Source organism: Carlito syrichta, unplaced genomic scaffold (assembly GCF_000164805.1).
Source record: "Carlito syrichta isolate Samal-C Ts95f unplaced genomic scaffold, Tarsius_syrichta-2.0.1 Scaffold315803, whole genome shotgun sequence".
In the NCBI taxonomy this organism is placed as follows: Eukaryota; Metazoa; Chordata; class Mammalia; order Primates; family Tarsiidae; genus Carlito; species Carlito syrichta.
The window spans coordinates 871,220-890,385 of NW_007259899.1; positions in this window are offsets into that span (position 1 = coordinate 871,220).

Here is a 19,166-nt window from a genome sequence, read left to right on the forward strand (position 1 = left end):
ACAGTTCAGTGACACTAGCCAAAGGCATGCTTGCCTCTCGACTGCCACATCGTTTTCTCTTAACAAATGAGTTGTCTTCCTCCTACAACAATACAGTGCCCCTTCACTTTAACTAGCTACAAGTATATGGCTGGCCATAGTTAAGATGACATCTCTCAAGGCAATAAGATAGCTTGGTCCCTAGTTGCAGAGAGCCACCTCCTAGCCCTGGAGCTACTAATATTTGTAAGGGGAAAAAAAGTTAATTTCTCTTTCTTTTAGGCTACCATTTTGTTTTTTTCCTCACTTAATGTCCTAACTCATAACACCAAGCATACTGTGAGCATGAGCTCTAAGGCCAGTCTGTCAGGCACCACACGCAACACTGTCAGTGATTAGCAAGTTGTCTTTGGACGAGTTAGCTAACCTTTTTCTTGCCTCAGCTTTCTCTATGAAATGGGAATAACTGCATGTGTTCAAAGTGCTTGAAGTTAGTAAATGTATGCAAAGTCTTTGGAACATCAACTCAACTAGTAAGTGCTCCATCAATGTTAGCTGTCATCCCTACTGCTGCCACCACCACCGTACCATTCAGTCCAGTGTCTGCTGCTCCTTGGTACAACAGGGAACTTCGAAGCTGGAGGCAAATGGAAACCAGAGGCAAAGCTTTTTAAACACCCCTCCCCTCTCCACTCCTCCTCATCCTCCATTTCCTCATGCCTTCTGTAGAATTTTCACTGTGGTTTTTGTTTTTGTTTTTGTTTGAGTTGGAGTCTCACTCTGCCAACCAGACTGGAGTGCAGTGGCACGCTCACGATCACCTCAGCCTTGACCTGCTGGACTCAGGTGATCCTTCCACCTCAGTCTTCCAAGTAGCTGGAATCACAGGCATGCCCTATCACGCCTGGTTAATTTTTTGATTTATTGTAGAGATGAGGTCTCGCCCTGTTGCTCAGGCTGGTCTTGAAACCCTGGGCTCAGGCAATCCTCTCGCCTCAGTCAATCCTCTCGCCTCAGCCTCCCAAAGTGCTGGGATTATAGGCGTGAGCCACTGTGCCCGACCCTCCGTTCTGTTCTTTACAGTAGACTCGGCCATTGTAATCCCTCTTCCATCTGATTCTTCTCACAAGAAATTCTAATCTACGTGCATTTACATCTGTATTTTTTGTTGTTGTTAGGAGACTTTAAGACAATACATATCACAAGATTTCTGTTTGGGAAAAAAAAGAGAAACGACACAGATGCCAGCCTTTGGAGGCATAAAAGGAGGTCAAGGGAGAGTAAACAGAATGCTGGATTTGGAAGTTTGTTTGAGGGGGAGGGGCACAGACATATAATACAGAAACAAGGTCAGTAGTGTAGGTTCTGGCACAAAGTTATCAGAGCTGAAGTCTCTGGGTTATGGAGGGGGCATTGAACTTAGCTGAGGTTATAGGTTATCCAAAGCTTTGTTCATCTCAAATACCAGTTAATCTGCCTCAGACCAAGGTGTGGACTTGGAAATACAGAGGGACTTACTACTTCAAACCATGAGTCAAAAAGGCATTTCCACGTATTACATGAATGATAGAGAGGAAAAACCAACCTTGTACTTAAACTCAGGAGAAATGATTTGCTATTGTGTTACTGAAAAGGCTGGTTGTGACCTCAAAATTTATTAAAGAGTCTAGTGTACTTGACAATATTAGGTATGAATCTAAAGTATAATTCAGTCATTCATTCAGGGGTTTTTAGGAACAGAGCTTTAATTTTAGAGAAGTGACACAATCCTCCAAACCTAGAGGACAGCACGAAATGTGATGTTCACGTGACTAATTTTCCCTAGTGCTTACTCAAAAGAGAAGGTAGATGGCCAGATGTGGTGGCTCATGCCTGCAATTCCAGCACTTTGGGAGGTGAGGGTAAGAGGATTGCCTGAGCCCAAGGGCTTGAGACCAGCCTGGGCAATGTGGCGAGTTCTCGTCTCTACAATAAATTTAAAAATTAGCAGGGCCTGGTGGCATGTGCCTGTAGTTATTAGCTGGGCATGGTGGCACGTGCCTGTAATTTAAGTGGAAGGACACCTGGGTCCAGCAGGTTGAGGCTGCAGTGGCCATGAGAATGCCACTGCACTTCAGCCTGGGCAACTCTCGAAAGGGCAGTGTACTGATCAGAAAAAAACTGCAACACTGCTTTTCCATTCAACAGCACAACATAAGTGGGACACCCTAAAGAGTTCACTGAAAAGGAAAAAGAAGAAGAGAGTGTGAGTGTCTCTCTGGATGGAAGAACAGGAAGACCCAGAGAAGTGACACTGTTGAGGGTCAGCTTCTACTTGGTAGCTCCTTGCCCCCAGCTAGCCCTTGGAGGCTTTACCCTCTGTCTTGGAACTCTTGCCTTGGAGGTTGATAACAACAGTGGCTTGGTGACAAGAGAAAGATCACAAATGTCCATAAAGCAGCTGCCAAAGGTTATACACTGTGCAACACTCTATCCACTATTAGTATGTGTTCGTAACAATCCCATATGGCAGTTATAATTATCCCCATTTTATGGATGAAAAACTAATTAGTCAACAGTTTGCCCAACTCTGCAAGTAGGAACCATGTAACCCTCATCCCCTGTTCAAGGAGAACAAAGGTGGGATCTCAGATCCTCTGAGGCAAGAGAGTCATGTTCAAAGACAGCCTAACCCAAGTTAGAACTCTGACGGTATTTGCTTATTGAAAGACACTAGAGTTAGTTCTACAGTGCTCATCAACAGTAGATAGAGCTATGTCTGGGCTATGTTATGAGTCAAATGAGCTTTCTCTTATGAGCCCAAGTTCACAATCACTATTTATAATATTTTTTATGGCACTGTCTTCCAAAAATAAACTTTTAGAATACAATCCATTCATTCATTCATTTAAATATTGTACACTCATTATGTACTTGGGACATGGTTGTAAACAAATACACAAAATTTCCCTGTTTTAACAGGGAAATTAAGAAACTACCATAGTACATAATAAACTGTTATTATTATTAGGTGTGTTGTGTGGCGGTTACACAGAAAAGTATCCTTATCAAGTTGGAAATGCACCCTGAAGTATTTGTGGGCAAAATTACATGATATCTGGGATTTCCTTTTAATATTCTAAAGTGGGGGAGGAGGGTGATAGATGAAACAAGGGTGGCAAGATGCTTACAACTGCTGAATCTGGAAGATGGGTACGTGGGGGTTCATGATGCTATTTTCTCTACTTAATGTTTATTTGGAAATTTCCTTCATTAGATGATGAATTCCTCCCTCCAAGAAGCTTAGAAAGATAATGAACAAACAGAAATTTATGGTGTGTCAACCAGACAGGTTGGCCAGCTTCCACTTGGTAGCTCCTTGGCCCCAACTAGCCTTGGGGGCCTTTCCCTCGGTCTTGTGAGCTTTTGCCTTGGAGGTTGCCAACAACAGTGGCTTGGCAACAAAGGAAAGACCACAAGAGTTCACAAAACAGCTGCCAAAGGCCAAGCACCATGTAACACTTTACTCAAGCCATGAAGGGCAAGAAAACAAACCAGGGAAGGAAGGTACAAAAGGCTAACAGGTAGGGGGATAAATATAATCTTTCAACACGCAAACAATATTTTTAAATTTTACATGTAAATTAACATAAGACATGGAAGAGTTGATAACCTACATTTGAATAAGATTTTTTTTTTTTTTTGAGTTGGAGTCTCAGTCTGTCACCCAGGCTGGAGTGCAGTGGCACACTCATGGCCACCCCAGTGTCAACCTGCTGGGCTCCGGTGATCCTTCTGCCTCAGCCTTCCAAGTAGCCAGAACTATAAGAGCATGCTACCACGCCTGGCTAATTTTTTGATTTATTGTAGAAATGAGGTCTTGCCAAGTTGCCCAGGCTGTTCTCGAACCCGTGAGCTCAGGCAGTCTCCTCACCTCAGCCTCCCAAAAGTGCTGGGATTACAGGTTTGAGCCACCACGCCCAACCAGAATAAGGAATTTTAACATGGAAATGAATCTATGGACAGGGTAAGAGTGAATTAAGGAACTACCATACTATATAATAAACTGTTATTATTATTAGATGTGTTGTGTGGCGGTTATGCAGAAAAGTATCCTTATCAAGTTGGATACTTTATCAAGTTAATACACATATAACTGAAGAAAAGGGTAATTAAATGTAAATTATGGAATTTTTATTAAAGGTAAAAAGTGGTAAATAAATTAACACAAAGAAAACAATTTGAGTTTTATTCAAGATGTGAGTCTTAAAGACATTTTGATGAAAATAATAACTCACATTTTTTTTTTCTTAGAGTTGGAGTCTTACTCTGGCACCCAGGCTGGAGTGCAGTGGCACACTCACGGCTACCGCAGCCTCGACCTACTGGGCTCAGATGATCCTTCCGCCTTAGTCTTTCAAGTAGCTGGAACTATAGGCATGCACCACCATGCCTGGCCAATTTTTTTGATTTAATATAGAGAAGAGGTCTCACCAAGTTTCCCAGGCTGGTCTCGAACCTGTAGGCTAGGGCAATCCTCTCACCTCAGCCTCCCAAAGTGCTGGGATTATAGGCATGAGCCACCAAACCCAGCCTAATGACTCACATTTACCTAGTTATTTCCATATGTTGGTTTGGAAAAGGAGATTGTAATTGTTTCCATCTTATGTAAAATGGTCACAGAGAGGCTAAACGGCTTGTCTAATATCAGGCGAACTCTAAGAGGTGGAATCCAACTTAAAAATTCAACTATCAAGTCACACTGTTCGTATGGATGGATAAGAAGCATCTGGATAGAGAAAAGAATCGACCTCAATAAAGCAGTGACTTGCTATTTTCTGGTGTCTGTCATGAGAGATGCTGCTCGGTGCTGTGGCTATTGTGGAGGAGTGAGGTTGAATGTGAAGGAGAGACCTGAGTGACTAGAGGGCAGATGAGGATGGAGATGGGTGAGGTTTTTTGGGCGGTGTGGTGCCAAAGAGCAGATGTGCAGGCAAGCAGCCCTGTGCACCTCTCCTGTGAAAATGTCTCCAGAAGCCAGGGAGTGAGGCAAGGATGGAGGAAAGTGAGTGATTAGAGGAAGTGGGGTTCTCTATTGCTTCTACTCCATGCATGGTACTTTCAGCTGCTGCTCTCTGTTCTAGAAATAGTATAACAAAACCAAACAACCAGAACTTACCTTACTTAAACGGATGGGATGGTAACTGCCAAGGTGCTATTGATTTAGTCAACAATGTTTCAGTGTCTCCACGCTGGACATTATCCTAAAGCATTGGCAATACCATGGTCAGCCACACAAGGTCTCGGCTCTCATGAAGTGTAGAACACACAATACATAAATAGGTCCTATGTTAGATGTTGACAAATGCTACACATAAAAGTGAGATAAAACGGGGCGCAGTGGTTCAAGCCTGTAATCACAGCACTTAGGGAGGCTGAGGTAAGAGGAAAGCCTAAACCCAGGGGTTTGAGACTAGCCTGGGCAACTTAGTGAGATCTCATCTCTACAATAAATCAAATAATTAACTGAGTGTGGTGGCACATTTGATTATTTTCTAATAGGCTTAGTGACTAAAACTAGGTTGCTACCAATCAGTGCTGGCTCAGCATTTATTCTAATAGTTTGGACAAGATACAAGAGTCTAAAAAGCTAGGAGGAGACACAAATTAGTGAACATGAATTGAGAACTATTTAAGATGTTATTACTAACTGGACAAGGCAAGAAAGGGAAGCAACATGGCTTGTTGTGACCACTGAATTGTGCTATTTACTAAGAACTGGAAAAGGAGGGGAGAAAAAAAAACAACCCCAGGAAGTTAGAGGTGGGTCTGGAAATAGAGATTATGAATCCAATTCTGGGTGGGTGACTTTGAGTCAATTGTGCAAAAGCCAAATAGATAAATCCCAAAAGGCATCTGAATAAGAATGTGAAGCTCAGAAAACCCTACTTTGGAGTATTTCTCTTGACTTATTTTGAAACAAAATAGGGCTTTACTATTTGAGCCAGAAATTTTAAGTCAGCATATTCTAAAATAAATGGCATTTGATTATTTTCTAATAGGTCTAGTAACTACAACTATGCTGCCAGAATCCATTATCTTTTAATATGAAGGGGTCCTTTGGAGATCTATCTCAATAAATTGAATTTACAAATCATAACATGATTATTGTACCACTTAACACTCTGCAATGCAGTTTACCTGTGTTCTCTTTTTTTTCCAAATAAGAGTACTAAATTCTGAATGTGAGAATAACAAATACAGACTTCTCAACCTTGTTTTCATATTTCTAAGCTGGTAAACTAGAAGTAAGGTTTTCATTCAGAACACACACAATTAGCACTAACCAACAGACCTCCAGATTCCACTACACAGTTGGAAACAGAGAAGCAGACCTAATTTCCATCAAACAACTGATGAAAGGGCAATGGTGCGACAGTTACCACACTCTTTAATGGGAATAAAAGGATCAGTATGACATGACCTATATGTCCCAGGAGATTCATAACTTACCAAAAGGTCTCCAATGCCCTCTCCATACATACAGAGGCATGTTTACAAGCTTGGAATAGGGTTGATAATGTGTCTGGAAACGCTGAACTGTCTTTCAGATGGTTTGGAATATTAGAAAGAATTCTTACCACGACAATTTCTCCATAGTTGTTTCTATTCTAGAATAAACACAATCCCTGTTGAGTTTGCAATTTTATGATAAAGCAGTGAAAGTCAGGCCATGAACATATATGAGAGAGCACCACATTGACTACCAACCCATAAAACTTTTAAACCAATAGAACTACTGGACTCCCATTAGAGAAAATCATTTGAGCAAAATACTTTTCTAAAGAAACCTTTATAAAATGTTAACTCAGAACTCCACTGAATTTCTCTAGTAGACTCTCTTTCCTTTTTCTTTTCTTTCCTTCTCTTCCTTTCTCCTTGTTTCTCTCTTCTTCCTTACTTAAATATTTAGCTACCTACTCAGAATTTCTATTCTTCAACTGTAATTTTTTTAAAAGTAGATTTCTTAAGCTAATTTCAACCAGGAGAAGAAAAATTTACTTTGTTCAAACACTTGCTCTTAATAAGTTTGTAGTCTAGTGAGGGAAGGCAATTACATGGTTTTCAAAAATATCATACTAAGCTGGGCACGGTGGGTCATGACATAATCCCAGCACTTGAGCAGGCTGAGGCAAGAGGATTGCCCGAGCCCAGGGGTTTGAGACCAACCTGGGCAACTTGGCAGGACTTCATCTCTATAGTCAATCAAAAAATTAGCTGGGCATGATGGCATACGCCTGTGTTTCCAGCTACCTGGAAGGCTGAGGTGGAGGGACTGCCTGAGCCCAGAAGGTGTAAACCACAGTAGCCATGAACATGCCACAGCACTCCAACCTGGGCGATAGAGTGAGACGTCCAACTCAGAAAAAAAAAAATCACATTGTAAGGGCTAGAATAGAGATCATCAGGATGCTAAGAAGCTGATAGGAAGGATACTTGGCTTTGTAGGTGAGTGGGGGGGAGGTGAGCGTATCCATCATGGCTTCCCAGCACCACTCAGAGCCATGAGCTGCTTTGGCTACTTCACTTGGGGAGCCAAAGGAGAGAGGACAATGGAAATGAAAAATGGAGACAGGCATACAGGTAGCACAAAACAAACAAGAGTGGCCACCCTGCTACCAAGCCCCATACCTTCTTTCTCTTCAAGCTTCACTGTCTTGGCTGACATGCTAGTTATGAATCAACCCACTTTTCACTACCTCCTCTCATAGCATCCTCCTGCTTCCTAACAGCTCTACCCATTTCGGGAACTTTCCATAACTGTTCTTTTTACAGCAGGCAGAGTGATAATTGGGCATTAATCAAATTATGTAACTCCTCTGTATCAAACCTTCTGGCGGCTTTGCATCACACTGTCAAGCCATGGCAAAGATCTTCGATATGATAAAGACCCACGTGACCTAGCTTCCTCTTAAGTTGCCTTTCTTTTCCTAACTCTTGAGCTTATTTCTCTTTAAGGCCCTCCATACTTACTCTTTTCCTCTGTCTAGAATGTTGTTCTCTCAGATTTTCTCAGGATCACTTCTTAGGATTTAAATCTTGGCTTAAATGTTACCTCCCCAGATCGGCATCTCTGGGCACCCAGGCAAATCTAGAGTTCACCATGCCCATGACTTTTCCCTGTTTAATTTTCTTTTTTTTTTTTTGAGTTGGAGTTTCACTCTGTCACCCAGGCTGGAGTACAGTGACACTCTCACGGCCACCGCAGTCTCGACCTGCTGGACTCAAGCGATCCTTCTACCTCAGCCTTCCAGGTAGCTGGAACCACAGGCATGTGGCACCATGCCTGACTGATTTTTTGATTTATTGTAGAGACAAGGTCTCGCTATGTTGCTCAGGCTGGTCTCGGACCCCTGAGCTCAGGTAATCCTCTCACCTCCGCCTCCCAAAGTACTGGGATTACAGGCATGAGCCACTGCGCCCGGCTCCCTGTTTGATTTTCTTTAAACACTTGTTACACAGTTTCTCCTTCCATTCCAGGTTTGGTCTGTTTTGTTCATCACCGTATGTCTCCCAGGTTGGAGTGCAGTGACATGCTCATGGTTACTGCAGTTTACACCTGCTGGGCTCAGTCAGTCCTTCCGCCTCAGCCTTCCAAGTAGCTGGAACCACAGGCACAAGCCATCATGCCCAGCTAATTTTTTGATAGACGATAGAGATGAAGTCCTGCCAAGCTGCTAATTTTGTTCATCACTGTATGTTGAAGGGACTAATTATTATTTTTTTTCTTTTTTTTGAGTTGGAGTCTCACTCTGTCTCCCGGGCTGGAGTGAAGAAACTAATTCCAATCTCAATTTCCAAGTGTAATGGATACTGGGTCTCTGCTACAGTAAAACAGACAAAAAAATGTGTTCCCTACTACTGCACTTGACTGGTCTAAAAAATTAAAATTAATTAATCAAAACAATGATTAATTAATTAATAATTAAAACAGTAACTAATAAAACATATGTTCCCCTTTCTCCCTCTTACCATTGACTTTTGCCTCAGGAAACTTAAGGCCCTTCTTTTAACACCTGGAGGATTTTTCCCAGTTATTTTCATGTTAGTTTACTGTTCCAGCCATCTAGTAACAGAAAATAAAACTGAATTGTGACAACCAGTAAACATAATAGGATAGCTACTATGTATCAAGGGTTTAATATGTTCTAGGTGCTCTCCATACACTATGCATTTAAACCTCATAACATCTTTCTTTTAACTTAATTTTAAAAGTGTGGGGTACACTTCAGGGTTAGGTATACAAATGGTCATTATGCAGGTACCCTTGTTGATAAGGTGTTCCCCCCACCCCTGGCTGTTTTCCACTACTGTCAATCCCTTTCTTATAATATTATGATAATTATTCAAGATCTGCTTACATGTGAATAACATCTTTATTACATGATTTCCCCCCCATTTTAGAGGGATTTTCAATTTAATTCCAAAAAACATATATAGACTGCCTAATTTCCACACTATTCCCACAATTTAGACCCTAGAAAAATAAACTTATATTTTTCTGTGCACACCATTAAAAAAAAATGATTAATGTCTCAGAAGCCACATTTGAAATAGCACTACTATAAGCAAATAAAGCAATATAATATTATGTTTGATAGCTATATGATTTTGCATATTGAAGCATCAAATACAAATTTTTTCATTAAAGAGTATGGTATATAGTTTCCAAACATTTGCCAATTATATTTTCTGCATCTGTTAATAATCCAAAACCAAGGAAATTCTTTAGAATAGTTATTGCTAGCTATTATGTCTTTAGCTAGTAGAGAATTGTATTCTCTTCCTTATCTCTATAAGAAGTGTTTACTTCCTATTTAGAAGTTTCTTAAACTATAGTATTAGATGAGACAGTGTGACATTTTGACACACGACAGATCTAAAAGCAAATCAAATCTACTTTTGCTCCCCCAAGCATTCCAGATTTTGAAAGTAATTCGTTGCTGGGGTGGAACTCAACACAGCTTGGTTCTTATAACTTCCAAATATTTGCTTCCACTCCAGATAAGTTCTGAAAAGGAATAAAGTAAAAATAAGAGTGCTTCTGAGTAAAGACACTTTTTAGAAGTCATCTGGATTCTGAGTTGCTAAAGATAATGCTACATCGTGATGGAACACACCTTGTGACCACAAAGAATCATTATCTTCATATTGCCTCCTTTTCTATATTAGAATCAAGGTCAAATATCATTGAATATTGTGATGAAATGCCATTCCTTGGAGTTGAATCTAAATACTTAATCACCAAAGGGGAGAAACAGCATTTATCTTATATAGACAGTGAAGAAAAATGGACAAAAGCCAAGACCACCACGATTTTCCTCCAAAAGTATGTTCCAAATGCTTCCAAATATTTCCCAAAGTACTTTCCTCAAAGGAGCCCATACTCATCATCCCGTCCAAGCACCCATCTCTCCTCCGTTCTCCGACCATTTCACTATACTTCCAGCCCCACCCTTGCTATTCTGTATCAAGGAACTCCCTAAAAACTCACATATATGTCAAGAAAGGCAACATGAAATGTGAGAAAAGTCTTATCTTTTAAAAAAATGAACTTTTAAAGCTTCCATTTCCTCCAACATCCTCCATACTACCCACTCAGTCATCTGGACTTGACTCTAACCCTCAAATTTAATTGTTTCAAATTTGAAAAAGCATGAGACACCTGAATATTCAAACCGTAAGCTGTTTTAGAACAGCAGCCACATCCTCCTTTGAGGCAGCTATAACACTTTAGCACAACATAGATGCTTAAACTAATAACAGGCTACGTGGTAAAAGGGAAGAAACATGGGATCGTGTATTTTTGCCTTGGATTACAGCTCTTCCTCTCCGCACATTGCAGAGAAGCGCAGATGTCAGTGTTTGAAAACTGTCTGTAATCACATGGGAAGCTGAGCTGGTGACGGCTGGGATCAGCCCCACCAGTCCTTCCATGTGACCTCACCTCACTATTCCCCTTCAGTTGCAACCAGCCTGCCAGTTATAGGTCAGAGACAGGCTTAAATCATTCTAAGCCTGGACTCCAATTAACACGCATCCCTGGAATGCCAATGAAGGACTTCTCCTTTGCATGTACTTGTTTCCAAAGAGTCATACTTCAGCCATAGTTGGTGTCTACTCTGGCGACCTCCTAAAACAGAGGGCCTTTAATCACAGGAGAAGGTAGGGAAGAGGGGGTGCTTAGGAAGGAATGTGCATAGGAAGGAGGTGCTTAGGAAGGAAAACAGGTCTATGCTTTGCTTCCTCCTTGGCTAAGTGCTGACCAACTCTACCCAGCTGACAGCATGGAGAAAGGGGAATTTGCTCCGGCTTCAACAGCAGCATTGGGAGAGACAGCGGGAGGAACTGAAGGGTGACTCAAAGGAACAGATTCCGGGTACTAGGGACTTAAGTGACATGCTGAAATGAAAATTAAAACAGTATGAAATCAGGACGGTGGCTCACGCCTGTTATCCCAGCACTTTGAGAGGCGGAAGCTAGAGGATTGTCTGAGTCCAGAGGTTTGAGACCAGTCTGGGCAACTTGGTGACAGCTCATCTCTACAATAAATCAAACAATTAGCCGAGTGGGGTGGCATGTGCTTATGGCTCCAGCTACTTGGAAGGCTGAGGTGGAAGGATCACCTGAGCCCAGCAGGCCGAGGCTGCAGTGGCTGTGAGTGTGCCACTGTACTCCAGCCAGGTGACAGAGTGAGATTCCTACTTAAATAAATAAATAATAAAACAGCATGAATGCACACTTTATTATAGCTAGAAAGAGCCAAGTAGTATCAAGACTCCCAGAGCCATCTAGAAACCGAGGAGTTAAAGGAAATTTGAGCAGAAGGAAGAACTGAAGACCACAGGCTCCAGAGTGGGTGTGGAAAAAAGGTCTTGACTGGGACTCCGAGTTGCGAGGGTGGTCAGCAAAGCAAAGACCTCAGCGGTATTTTACTCTCTAAACAGGGAGGAGGGTGGGGAAACGTTAGAGGAGAACTCAGCTTGGAGTGTGAAAAGCTGGAGGCTTGCCAGAGCCAGGAAGGGTCTGGATCGAAAGGAAGCCTCCTCCATTTCATTGTTAGAAAGGACCTACTCACCAGAGGGACGTTCAGCCCCTTGGGACAGGGAGGAGAAAGAGTATTAATGTTAAATTAAATGTAGAAAACAGAAGGAAGTCAGCCTGGAGCTAATGCCTTTGTTACCCTTAGGATGGCATTTATGTGCATTAAGGTTTCAAACATCTCTGCAGGCAGCTGCCAGAAAGAATTATCTACCTAGAGAGCCGCTAACTGCACTGGGTGAGAGTTATGTGTAGGTCAGTTTCACTTATACAGGATTCACAGATCCACTTCAGCCACTGAAGCGAATGCTTCACCAAAGTAAACGTTTTTAACTATTTTAAAATATATCAGATCATAAATGTCTTTCAACACTTTTATTTATTATTTTTCTCTTTACCAGGTCCAAGTCAACATCCCAGAGCCAAGAAAGAGAGGAAAGAAATTCAGTATGAACCACTGTAGCAGAATTGGTATGCAACTATAGAGGAATATTCATTTATTCAATGGATATTTACTGAGCACAAATACTAAAGCACTTTATGAATGTTAAAATGCACATTTTTCACAACTTATGGATGCATCTTACAGGAGATAGTGTCTGCTTATTGACAACATTTCTTCTTTCTTAGTACATTAAACAAAGACATATTTCAAAGGTATCTCAGTTCTGACAAAATTGGAACTCACCAGTATCATTAAGGTCTCAGTTCAAATGTTGCCTCCACCAAGAAGCTTCCTGGACCACCAGTTGAAGGCAGCCCATCTGTCATCCTAACTTCCCCCCACCTCACTGGTCACATCTCCATAGAGACCATCTCTCAATTCAGTCAGACATTATTCTGGGCATAGCAGGTTCTCAATAAATGGCTCTGGAATGAATAAAAGTGATCATTTATTGGGCAATTACTACATGTTAGACCCTGAACTAAATGTTTTACAGACATTGAAAAGGTCATTCCTATTATCTATTTAAAGATAGGGGAATTAAGCCAGGCTCAGTGGCTCGGCCTGTAATCCCAACACTTTGGGAGGTTGAGGCGAGTGGATTGCCTGAGCCCGTTAGTTCAAGACCAAACCAGGCAACTTAGCGAGACCTCATCTCTACAATAACTAGAAAATTAGCCGGGAGTGGCAGCACGCGCCTGTAGTTCTGGTTACTTAGAAGGCTGAAGCGGAAGGATCGCTGGAGCCCAGTAGGTCAATGCTAGGGTAGCCGTGAGTGTGCCACTGCACTCCAGCCTAGGCGACAGTGAGACTCCTACTCAAAAAATAAAAAATAAAAAAAAGATGGGGAATTTGGCCAGGCACGGTAGCTCACACCTATAATCCCAGCACTTTGGGAGGCCGAGGTGAGAGGATTGCCTGAGCCCACGGGTTCGAGAGCAGCCTGGGCTACTTGGCGAGACCTCATCTCTACAATAAATCAAAAAAATTAGCCGGGTGTGGTAGGGTGCGCCTGTAGTTCCAGCTACGTGGAAGGCTGAGGCGGAAGGATCGCCTGAGCCCAGCAGGTTGAGGCTGCAGTGGCCATGAGCATGCCACTACACTACAGCTTGGGTGACAGAGTGAGACTCTAGCTTAAAAAAAAAAAAAGATGGGGGAATTTGCTGTAGGCAAATGGAGAAGCAAAGAACTAGACCTCGGCTCAGCCTGACTTTAAAGCCCAGACACATAAGCACCATGCTGTACTGTGCATCACATTCAAGGCCTTGGAATAGTTCTGTGCTTGATTCTGTGACTGATTCAGAGATGCAAGGCAAGATGAAACTATGAAGAGGAATAAAACAGGGCTGGGCCGGACATGGTACCTCACACCTGTAATCCCAGCACTTTGGGAAGTGGAGGTGAGAGAACTGCCTGAGCCTGTGGGTTCAAGACCAACTTGGTGAGACCTCGTCCCTACAATAAATCAAAAAATTAGCTGAGTGTGGTGGTGCATGCCTGTAGTTCCAGCTACTTGGAAGGCTGAGATGGAAGGATCGCCTGAGCCCAGCAGGTTAAGGCTGCAGTGGTCATGAGCGTGCCACTGCACTCTAGCCTGGGTGACAGAGTGAAACTCTGACTTCAAAAAAATAAAAAAATTAAAAAGAGGAGTAAAACTGCTCCTACACCTCTGAAAGTTAGCATTTGTCAGTGGGGGAATTACAACATTCCACTGGACTTCTAAGTGTTTCATTTATGAATTCCTATGCAAACATAGAGATGGAGGCGCCTGCATCTCCTCTGTCCAATAAGTTGAGGAAAGGCTCCAGGGAAGAGACCAACAGTTCAGCTTTGTATGGAAGGATCCCATCCTCAGTGAAAGAGCACAGCCTGCCTAGGGTTGTGAGAGTTACACCAAATAGTAGGGGTACAGGCAGCCAATTGAGATGCTGAGGTGAAAGAATCACCTGAGCCCAGGAGGTCAAGGATGTTGTGAGCCATATTCCATCCTGGGCAACAGAGTGACCCCAACTCAAAATAAATAGATAGGGCCGGGTATGGTGGCTCATATCTGTAATCCCCAGCACTTTGGGAGGCAGGGGTGAGAGGATTGGCTGAGCCCAGGAGTTCAAGACCAGCCTGGGCAACTTGGCGAGACCTCATCTCTGCAATGAATCAAAAAATTAGCCGGCTGTGGTGGTACCCACTTGCAGTCTCACCTACTCAGAAGACTGAGGTGGAAGGATTGCCTAAGTCCAGCAGGTCATGTCTACGGTGGCCGTTAAGTATGCCACTGCACTCCAGCCTGAGCAACAGAGTGAGGCTCCAACTCAAATAAGTGAGTAAATAAATAAATAAGATACAGGACACATATTTAGAGGAGTGTAGGTACAAGGGCCTCAGGCACCATGCTTAGGAGTTTGGACCATATTTCATGTGAGTCATCAATGATCTATTTCAATGAGGGCTTTATTCCAACCCGGCCAGTTTCTCTCCCCATTCAGCATCTAACTCAAGGCAGAATCAGTGGTGAAATTTGGCACTGCCATTCCTATGTCTAACTGAGACTTCTAATCCCAATGAAAATACAGAAGGGTAACTAGGAATTGGAGTGACAAAGAGATTTGGATTACAAGTCAGGCTATATTGGGTCAACTTAGAGCTTATGAAATATGTCATTTTGGGTCTCCATGAAAATAATGAAGGACACTCCAAATAGAATCTTTCACTAGAACAGAGTTAGTAAACTACAGCTACAGGCCAATTCTAGCCTGTTTGTGTACGGCTTGTGAGCAAAGACTGGTTTTCCCCTTTTTAAAGGGTTGTACACAAACAAATAAAATCCTTCCAAACCAAAATGTATATGACAGACATGTGGACCTACAAAGCCCAAAATGCAACCTGACTTTTTACGTAGAGGAAGGCTTGCCATCCCAGATCTAGGACTTTTCACAGTCCTTTTTCATGTCTCTTCAGTCACTGGTCATTTCAGTTGGTGTTCAGTGTGACTAGACCCATAGAGAAATGGATCTATTTACCACTTCAGATGTTAGAGTTAATTTGGTAATGTGACGATTTTAGATTTAGTAATTCCTCTTACGCAAATTCTAAAATTTTAGCTATTACTAGACTCACGCTAATCGTAAGTTTTGTTTTTGTTGTTGTTGTTGTTGTTGGTGGTGCTGTTTTTTAAGATGTCCTCCTTACACGTAAAAGGGCTTAGCCATTTTTGGCAAAATGCTGTAATAGTTTGACCCTCCTAACGCTGGTGCTAAGAAGCTTCTGGAGACTCGATAGCACCCTGGCACCCTGGTTATTAAAGCTTACCAAAACAACTTTCTTAATTAAAGAGCTGGTGAAAGCCCCGACTCTCCTCCCATCAGGTTATTACAAGTGTGTGTAGCTGGCATTTTTTTTAAAAGCTACCCTAACATTAACACTCTTCAAATTGCCTTTCCTCTGGGACTTATGGGGAAGGAAAAAGAAGGGATACAGATTTGTGGATCCATGAATTCATCAGGATTTAGCTTTCTATCACATGGTAGTTCAATATTTACCAGTGAAAAATGTTTAGGATTAGAAATTTTAACTTGGCTTGTATCTCATTGGAAAAAAATTTTTGTTAACCTTATGTCTACAGATTCAAAAGGTACTCAGACTCAAACATGCAGACTATTCTAAAATATACAGACAACTCCTAATCACTGGGATGGGAATCCCCCAGGCATACTCAGGGTTGTCCTGTTCCATGTAGATACCCTATGGCCCAGCTCTTCTGCCACAAACCTGGGCCCCATTGCTAGGATGATTAGCTATGTATTTCTATCTTCTTTGCTAAAGCATCTGCTGCTTTTCATCAGCATGGACAATACAAAGCTGAACATGTAGTCATCCCTAATCACTTGAAAGCTGGCTCTTCCGTCAGCAAGTTCTACTTAGCACAGACGCCCATGACTCCGAATGATCAAATGGGGTTAGCTTTTCATTTTATCAAGCAAGATTGATGCAGGCCTGTGATGAAACATTAATATCTGAGATGCCTGCCACACAAAAACACGAGGTTGCCTGGAGAGTCTTTGTCTAGAAAATGTTTCCCTTCTCATCCCTGCCTGAATACACGAATAACTTGCATTAGCCACCATATTTTTCCTAACTCAAAAGAGACACGTGATTTTCTTCTTCTTAAAAAGTGAACTACTACATTTAACTAAAAATATGTCTCCATGCAACTAGCATTTCTAGGTAGTGTATTGGGGGGGAAACAGATGTGAACCTGAGTTGAATCACAGCTCTGCCAACCAACAGCTAAGTATAATTTGTCTAACTTTCCACAGTCACTCAGTCCTGGAACTCACTTATCAACAACAATCATCTTCAAAGCATACCGTAAATATGTGCCAAATACTAATATGATTTATTTCATTTCCTCCTAAGCATAACCTCGGAGGTGAGGGCCAGTCTTTACAGGGGAAGAAATGATGAGAGGTGAGAAAATCTAGAGAGTGATCAACTATAATTGCTGCTTTCCTGGATTATCAAATAATCCACATCTAGTTAATTTCCTCAAAGACATGAAAGGCTGGCATGGTGGCTCATGCCTGTGATCCTAGTGCTTTGGGAGGCTAAGGTGGGAGGATCACTTGAGGCCAGAAGTTGGAGACCAGCCTGGGCAACATAGTAAAACCCTGTCTCTACCAAAAAATAAAAAATTAGGCCGGGCACGGTGGCTCCCACCTATAATCCCAGCACTTTGGGAGGCTGAGGTGAGAGGATTGCCTGAGCCCACAAGTTCGAGACCAGCCTGGGCAATTGGCCAGACCTCATCTCTACAATAAATTAAAAAATTAGCCAGGCGTGGTGGTGCATGCTTGTAGTTTCAGCTACTTTGAAGGATGAGGCAGAAGGATCACCTGCTGTGGTGGCCGTGAGTTTGCCCCTGCACTCCACCTGGGTGACAGCCTGAGACTCCAACTCAAAAAAGAGAATCGGAGTACAGATCCAGGAGCTGCTTTCAGTTTACTTTTAGTTTACTAAAGGCTCAAAAGATTTAGTACTACTCAAGCATTTCCCATATTTATGCAACAGACAATGAACCATTAAATCTTAATTAAATCACTGAAAAAATATCCGCAGAGAGAGAACAAAATAGTACTGGTTATTCTTGGCTTTGAAAATTTACACTGCCACTTCCTATTGATTTGTTTAAAAAGTGATGTTTAACCTCTGTGAACTACAGCTTGAATCCTCATTGAATTATTGAAGACTGCATTTGGTGTCAGTCATCCACATTAAAGGTCCTGAAAGAAGCTTGGTGCCCCATCTGGGAAGAAGAAGCCAGGCAGGAAAATGCCATCAAGGAAGAGGAGAATTTGGGGCATGGATCTGATCACTGTTTCCTTCCCACTTTGCCCTTCAGCAGAAGGATTGGGGGACTGCTCCCCAAGGGAAAAGAAAGGTCATGGAGGGAGTAGCATGGATGATCTATTTCAGGATGAAGCCAGAGAGGAGGGAGAACTCTGGGAGAGAAAAAAGTCTTTTCAGCCAGGTGGTTTTGTAGCTTAAACAGGGGGCCTCAAATAGAACAAAAAGTCAAGTTAGGCATTGAGAAGTCATACCCAAAGATGTCAGAGTTGAACATTAATCCATACTTTTGTATCTATCTTAGTGTAGTTTTCTGATCACCTGAAATAATGGGCTTGGAAATGTTTTTACAGCACTTTCATCAAAATCTGAAATCTATACATTGTCTAAAAAGTATGCCAGCTACAGAATCTGAGAGTCCAGAAGATGCCGGTTTCAACACTTGATAACTATTTTTTACAGCATTGCGCGGCCTATCTAGGCCCGGAATTCTGTGAGGTGACAAATTTGACCTCGAGTTAACATTCTGGTCTTTTCCCGGTTTCAACAGGAAACACAAGACTGTTCTGTATCCAAGGCGTTCAAAATCCCCAAACCACCTCTCCCTCTGAGATCCGCATTGTCTTCTCGGAGTGATGCCGGCCCCAAACACCCGCACTCAACGCTTTCCAAATGCGTGTAGTAGCCTGGGCCACCTGAGGGCGGCACAGAGGGCGCCTTGAGGACCAGAACTTGATGAAACACCGGCTTCGCAAACAAGACTCCACCAGCACGTTAGAATACATTCTCTACCTCATTGTTTCCAAGGTACGGAATGAATCGAGCAGCTTAAGGACGTTTTCCTAAGGAGAGCGTCCTGAAGCTTCTGGCTTAAGAACAAGACTCACCAGCGGGGACACAAAGAGGGGGGCGGGCTCGGGCATCACGGCAGGTCCCGGCTCCGCGCAGAGGCCAGATGGGTCGGCGGAGTGGCAGCCGACCAGGTGTTACCATTTTCCCCGCGACGCCCGAGCCCACGCCCCGCCCCCCCCCCAAAAGGGTATTTTCCGACGCTAGTTTCTCAAAGGCAGGGCTCCCCCAAGCGCCGCAGCTGACCGGCCGCCCCCCACCCAACCACACCATCGCGAGTCACCCGATCTTGGGGGACGCCGGAGCCGCTGCCGGGGAAGCTGACCCAGGGTGGCTGGCTCTGGGGTCCCGTTTTCAGACTGTCCTGTTTAAGTTGGGGTGGGGGCGGGGCGGGACATTCCTGGGTGCTCGCAGAAAGTCCTCCTCGGAGCAGCCACTGCTTCAGCCGCCGCGGCTGCGGTGAGGGGTGGGG